Here is a 7,562-nt window from a genome sequence, read left to right as displayed (position 1 = left end):
GGTTTTGCAGAAGGATCACATAGAATGTGATTCTCGAGAGGTATGTCCTCTTCTTTGATAACCGCATCAGACTGTGCAGAGTTGGTATCATCGGATTCATCATCTGAAGAATCAACATCCTCAACAATGACTAGAGGATCCTGATTTTGTTCAGCAGTTGATACTTTCGTATCTGCTGACCCATCCGAATCTGACGATACTTCCTTTGTGTAATAAAGTCCAGCTGCAAATTCCTCAACACATAAAGGAACAGGTGGCTCAAATTGGGGTTTATCTTCCTCATCAGGCATGGCAGTGTAATTGTGTCTAACAGGTGGAGGACACTTCTTTAGCCAATGCACGTGACATTATTCTTCTTCTTCTTTATGTCAATGATGTGATCCAGCACATACCTAGAGTTTGAGTAACTATCTAACCTAAGCTGGATCGCCTCATTTTCACACTTGACACAGGCCAACTCCTTTTGTGCTTCCTCGAGCCTAGTGATGTAATTATTTATAGCAGTTTGTTTTCTTGAAACTGTTTTTACTAGCTCGGTTTTATCTTTCCTTAATGTGTCAATTACTTTCTTAAATTCTTTTTCATGATTTTTATGGAACAGGTTGGCCTCTGTGCATTTTGCGAGGTCCACAATCAAACTTTGATTGTGGATAAATGTCACGTCATACTTGCTTTGCAAATCATCATATTTGCTTTGCAAGTCAGACAATTTCCCATTCATCGACACATACCTGACTTGATGAACTGCCAACATTATGATGAGAAGAAAAAGAAGAAGAATAAGCAGCTTGATCCACTAGAATAGATCTTCTGTCATTTCCTGCTTTAGCTTCCCTTAATAGCTCCTCAACATCTGCATCAATGGACTCATGTGACACTTCATTCGTGCTGTCTTCTCCTGAACTTGAGGTTTCCTCATCTGAGCTCCCACTATAACCAGAGCTGTCTTCATCAGAAGATTCTCCACCACACACGTGTTTTAGATCTTTGACAACTTCAGCAAAATACGCTGTTCCACCATGATCATTGCCACCCAGTTGAATCGACCAGTCACAACCTTCATCAACTTGCACCACAAGAGCTCGGTTGTTGTTTGATGGACCTGCTTGATGAGTATTGTTTGCAGGCATTAAAGCACCGCACATTCTCGTTCATCGTTCATCACCGCACCATCACATTCTCGTTCATCACCGATTCACCATCACCGATTCACCGATTCACCATCACATTCTCGTTCCATCGTCATTACTCCGACACGCTCCTCATCACCGCACAATCCGAACACCGCAGTCACCTCCGACAACCATTAACACCACCGTCTCCTCACCGCTGCACCATCACCATAACCCACCACCACTTCACGTAAACCACCGTTCACCTCTGTCATCACCTCCATTCACCGCTGTAAAACCGACAACCTGCAACTCATCTTCATCAATCATCATCACTGTGGTGGCAGTGGCTGTGGTGGCGGTGGTGGCTGTGGTGGCGGTGGTGGTGGTGGTGGCAGTGGCTGTGGTGGCGGTGGTGGTGGTGGTGGCAGCGGAGTGGTGGTGGTGGCAGGGCTAGTGGTGGTGGTGTTACAAATTTACACAATCAGTCCTTTATGTTACAAATTTACACAATCAGTCCTTATTTACTAACCGACTTAACTGGATTATGATTTTTGGACTGAAATGACACCTTTCCAGAACGTCGGGGAGGAAATGGCGCATTTTTGAAAAATGGACTGAAATTGCCAAAGTGACCAAACCACAGGGACGAAAATGGCAGTTAACTCAAATAAGAAAACTCAATCAAGAAAAGGGTCACCTGTTATCCAATATTTCCCTTCTTGGCCTCTCAAGAAATGCTTTATACTGACTGGCATCGTCAACTTCGCAGTACACTTTTACAGGAACAGGAAGATATTGTTAGCGTTTCTAGGGTTTCTAGGGTTTTGATAGAATGAAGATTATGTTCATACGGATATGAATTGATAAAATGAAAAAATACAGAATGTTTGATACATATACTTGCAGCCGGATATTATAACCGCTACACACTTAATCTATACTAATACTAATAATATTTGTCACACTATCTAGATTAATAAACATATATAAGTATATTTATCTAGTACCCTCCCGTAAGCTAGATAGTTTCCATATTGAGACGAGCCTTCAGTCTGGAGAAATCTTTATTTTGCAGTGCTTTAGTCATGATATCTGCAGTTTGATCTTTCGTTGCACAGAACAATACTTCTACTTCTTCTTTCTTGATTAAGTCTCGAATAAAGTGATACTTAACTCTAATGTATTTACTCTTGCCATGGTAAACTGGATCTTTTGCAAGACATATTGTGGACTTGTTGTCACAATAAATTGGTATTGGATATTCTGTTCTTCCCTGAATTTCATCAAGTATACCTTTTATCCAAATTGCTTGACATCCGGCTAAAGATAAAGCCATATATTCTGCTTCTGTTGATGATAATGCCACAACTTTCTGTTTCTTAGATTGCCAGGAGATTGGACTTGACCCTAGAAGAAATACATGACCTGAGGTACTTTTACTGTCATCTACATTTCCTACATAATCACTGTCACTAAAACCCATTAATTTTCCTTGTCCACCCTTTGAGTATGTGACACCTTGATTTATTTTTCCTTTAATATACTTGAGTATTCGCTTTCCTGCTTCCCAGTGGCTTTTCTTTGGATGTTCCATAAACCTACTGATTTTTGTTACCGCGTATGTTATATCTGGTCTGGTGTTGGTGAGATACATGAGACTTCCAACAAGGCTTCGATATGTTCCTTCATCAGCAAATACTTCCGAATCATCTTTTGACAATTTTATTCCATATTCCATGGGAGTGGAGACTGAATTACAATTAGTCATTCTATACTTATCTAATAGGTTTCGCATGTATTTTCTTTGAGAAAGAATTATGTTTCCATCTTCATATGTAACTTCCATACCAAGAAAATAATGTAGTTTTCCCATATCAGTCATCTCAAACTCTTTCTTCATCATACTTTTGAAGGAGTTAATTAGGTTCATAGAGTTGCTAGCTATGATTAAATCATCCACATACAAACATATCACCAATTTTCCTTCATTGGTGTCCTTAATGTATAAGGTATGTTCATATGTGCACCTTGTGAACCCGTGTAACTTAAAGTAGTTGTCGATTCGACTGTACCACGCTCTAGGAGCCTGTTTTAGTCCATACAGTGCACGTTTGAGAAGACATACCTTTTCTTCTTCTCCTTTCATAACATATCCCTTGGGTTGTTCTACATATACTTGTTCATTTAAGTTTCCGTTGAGAAAAGCCGTCTTTACATCCATTTGATGTAGATACCAGTTGTTCCTTGCAGCTAGAGCTAGAACTAGTCTGACCGTTTCAAACCGAATCACAGGAGCGAAGACTTCCTGATAGTCTATTCCATGTTTTTGATTATACCCTTTTACTACTAATATTGCTTTGTATTTGTCTACGTTCCCATGCTCATCAAACTTAGTCTTATAAATCCATTTTACACCTATTGGTTTTTGATTCATCGGAGGATTTACTAATTCCCATGTTTGATTTTTGTATATGGATTCCATTTCTTTGTCCATCGCTTCTTGCCATTTAACATCTTTACTTGCTTCTTCATATGATGATGGATCTGCGTTTGCATACAGAACGAAATTGACCGTTTGATTTCTAGCATACTTTTGAGAAACCTCTTCTTCAGTAAGTTCCCGTGAGTTTCTGTAAATACTTCCTATACTTCGAGTATTGATCACTTCATTTTCTGAGTCTGTAGATGATTCATCATTATGTTGAATTTCGTGGGCTGAACTTGATGCTTGTCCTCCCGTAGAGTTTTCACCTGTTACTTCTATTTCAGAATTTCCGACAGTGTCATCGTGTCTATCAGAACTTTTCTGCATAGGTTCTGGATTTAACGGAGGCATTGTAGTTGAATTATCACCATTGTCCATCAAAAACGATATTGATGTTGGTCCGGATTCGGATGCCCAAGCTTTATTTTCATCAAAAATGACATCTCGGCTAATTATAATCCTATTGGTTAAGGGATTATATAACTTATACCCTTTTGTATTTGTGCTATAACCTACAAATACAGTTCTTTCGGTCTTGATATCAAGCTTGCTTCTAAGTTGTTTCGGTACATGAACATACGCTAAGCATCTAAACACTCTGAAGTGTTCCACATTCGGTTTCCGTCCATTCCAGGTTCATATGGAGTCACATTAGGTCGAGTTTTCGTTACTGTTCGGTTCAAAATATAAGTGGAACAAGCTACGGCTTCTGCCCAATAACTATTTTGTAAACCCTTCATATTTATCATACTTCGGCTAAGTTCCATCAAAGTTCTATTCTTCCGTTCTGCTACCCCGTTTTGTTGAGGGGTATAGCTATTCCTTAGTTGGTGGTGTATTCCATTCATCTTTAAATAATCTTGGAATGCTATGCTACAGTATTCACCTCCCCGATCAGATCTTAGTGTTTTTATGTTAAGATCCGATTGCTTTTCCACAAGTGCTCTAAATTGTTTGAAGTAACTTAGAGCTTCTGATTTTAACTTGAGGAAGTAAACCCATGTTTTTCGTGTAAAATCATCAATAAGTGTAATAAAGTACCTACATCCACCAATAGACTCCGTTTTCATAGGGCCACATATATCGGTATGAACTATCTGCAAAGGTTTGTTCGTTTGCCAAGTTGACTTCTTTGGAAATGGCTTTCTAGCCTGTTTGCCCGAAACACATCCTTCACAAATAGTTGAGCCTTTTGTGATTCTTGGTATGCCTCGTACTAGTTCTTTATTTCCCATTTCAATCAAAGTGTCATAGTTTACATGTCCAAAACGTTCATGCCACAGAGTAGAGTAATCAGTTGTCGTCATTGATAGTGCAAGTGATATATCATTTTCAGGGTTCAAAGGAAACATTTTATTGTTTGTCATTTTAATGATTCCTATTGTACGATCGTTCGTATCCTTGATGGTACACCGTTCCTTCATAAACTCTACTTTGTAACCTTTTTGTAGTAATTGACCTACACTTAATAAGTTGTGTTTTAATCCCTTCACATAGAATACATTTTGAACCTTCTTTTTCTGACCTTTTATAGATATCATTACTTCTCCGATTCCTTGAACTTCTAATCGTTTATCATCCCCCGTTCTCACTTCCTTTTGAAGTGATTCGTCTAATTTTACAAACAGGCCTTTATTACCTGTCATATGATTGCTGCACCCGCTGTCTAAGTACCAGCAATCTTCCTTAATCGCCTCCTCCATGTTGAAAATCATAAACATGGTGTCATCTTGTTGCTCGTCTAATTCATCTTCCTTATGAATTAGAGCATTGTCAGATCTTTCGCTTACATCCTTTTTCGGACAAAACTTGGCCGTATGTCCAAGTTTCTGACAATTAAAACATCTTATACAGCCCCAAGATCTGCTTTTATTCTTGCCCCGTCCCTTCACATTCTGTCCGGATCTGTCTGTGTTTGAGTTTTGCATTTGAAATGCATGTTCCATGGGAACATCTTCATACAGTTTCATCCGTAGTTCGTGAGATTGGAGTATGCCCATGAGTTCTTCGGTGGACATACTCTCTAAATCTTTCGTTTCTTCCACGGTAATGACCACAGACTCGAAGTTTCGAGTCAGACTTCGTAGTATCTTTTCTACTACACGCTGTTCACTTATTTGTTCTTCATTCATTCTTAATTGATTTACAATTAAGGTTGTTCTATTAAAATAATCTTCTACAGTTTCACCCTCTTTCATCTTTAACGTATCAAAACTACATCTTAAAGTTTGTAACTTTACCGTTTTGACGCGATTTTCACCCCTGTAAGATTTGTGCAGCGTGATCCATGCATCTTTTGATGTTTTTGCCATAGCGATACGTTCAAACACTGTTTCATTAACCGACTGGAATATGATGTGTAGAGCCCTTCTATCTTTCTTTGTTGATTCCCGATGTGCAGCGATAGCATCTTCTGAAGGATTCGTTCCTAATGCTTGAAACCCGTCTTCTACAATATTCCATAATTCTTGAGATTCCAGTAAAACCCTCATCTGGATATGCCAGTGATAGTAATTCTGCCCAGAAAGTTTTGGAATTTGCGATTGAATACCGGTTGCAGGATTCATTTGTTGGAATATAATCAGAAACAGAGATCTGTATTCGATAGTGTATGATTGATCGATTCGTGTGGCTCTGATACCACTTTGTTAGCGTTTCTAGGGTTTCTAGGGTTTTGATAGAATGAAGATTATGTTCATACGGATATGAATTGATAAAATGAAAAAATACAGAATGTTTGATACATATACTTGCAGCCGGATATTATAACCGCTACACACTTAATCTATACTAATACTAATAATATTTGTCACACTATCTAGATTAATAAACATATATAAGTATATTTATCTAATAGATATTACTGAAGTGATTCTTGATAAAATCATTCATACTATTTTTTGCACTTTATTGAAGTAATAGTGTAATTCTATTTAAATAATACTTACAATTATTTTTTTTCGATTGTGGTAAATACTGCCACATTGGAATGTAACCATAGCCTGGACAAAAAGGCATCTTGTTTGCTCCAAGCCTGAAATGCAGCCAGGTGTGGTGTCATAAATGCAGGTGGTGTAACTGTAAGATTATTGGTCATGGATTTTACCTGCAGCTCCATTTTTGCTTTTCCGCCTTTCAAACAAGTTTCTCTTCACCAAGCTCATGCTTCTTTGCCTGTCGGTTTTCGCAAGTCATAATAAAAGCATTTGTGAGGCTTTCTTTATTAATTTATTAAGAAAAAGAAAGAAAACCATGAAGCAAGTTCAATTAGTATCAATTATGCGTACACGCATACCAACCTTCAATATTTTAATTTTCTTTGAAGTAATAGTGTACTTATATTTAAATAATACTTACAATTTTTGCTAATTCGATTGTGGTAAATACTACCACATTGGACTGTAACCGTAGCCTGGAAAAACCGGCATCTTGTTTGCTCCAGCCTGAAATGCAGCCGGATGTGGTGTCATAAATCCAGATGGCGGAAGGCTATTGGTCATGGCTTCAAGATTTTAACCTACCGCTCCGTTTCAATTATGTGTATAGGTATACTAACCCGGCCTCAGTGTTGTTTTAGTTTCTTCTGATAGTTTCTCATTCATTTCTATGAAATCCTGAGTTTCAAATTAGAGCTTCTGAAAACAAATAGCATCTCCCAGTATACCCAATTTATCAATGGTGGAAGGCTGGCCAGGTTCCATAGTAGAGCTTATTTATAAGAATCTACAAAAATAATTAACAATATTTCATCAATTAACACTGAAAACGAATCATTTTATTATTGCCAATTAATATACCGAGTATGAAAAAGGCCAGAATATATTTATTTCTTACATTTTTGTTGTTAACTAACAAGCGGACCGGATATAGCTTCTGAGACTAAAAGGTAATACGAGTGAGACACTCAGACTTATGTTTACGGGTCAGTGAGGTTGGCTGAATAAACACACTTTTTTTTCCAA

The 7,562-nt window shown here is 37.9% G+C and overlaps 1 long non-coding RNA gene across 1 annotated transcript; it reads right to left on the bottom strand.

Annotated features, from left to right (window-relative positions):
• Nucleotides 1–1,812: 1,812 nt before the first annotated feature.
• Nucleotides 1,813–7,146, bottom strand: LOC110903488. Its single transcript, XR_002571995.1, has 4 exons — nucleotides 6,958–7,146; nucleotides 6,707–6,774; nucleotides 6,549–6,634; nucleotides 1,813–1,888 (listed from the first exon to the last, which is right to left on the bottom strand). It is a non-coding gene; the product is annotated as an uncharacterized LOC110903488 (long non-coding RNA).
• Nucleotides 7,147–7,562: the final 416 nt, after the last annotated feature.

Source organism: Helianthus annuus, chromosome 13, assembly GCF_002127325.2.
Source record: "Helianthus annuus cultivar XRQ/B chromosome 13, HanXRQr2.0-SUNRISE, whole genome shotgun sequence".
Lineage (NCBI taxonomy): Eukaryota > Viridiplantae > Streptophyta > Magnoliopsida > Asterales > Asteraceae > Helianthus > Helianthus annuus.
Note: the sequence above shows the minus strand (reverse complement) of the source record. Positions and strands in the feature narration are given on the sequence as shown.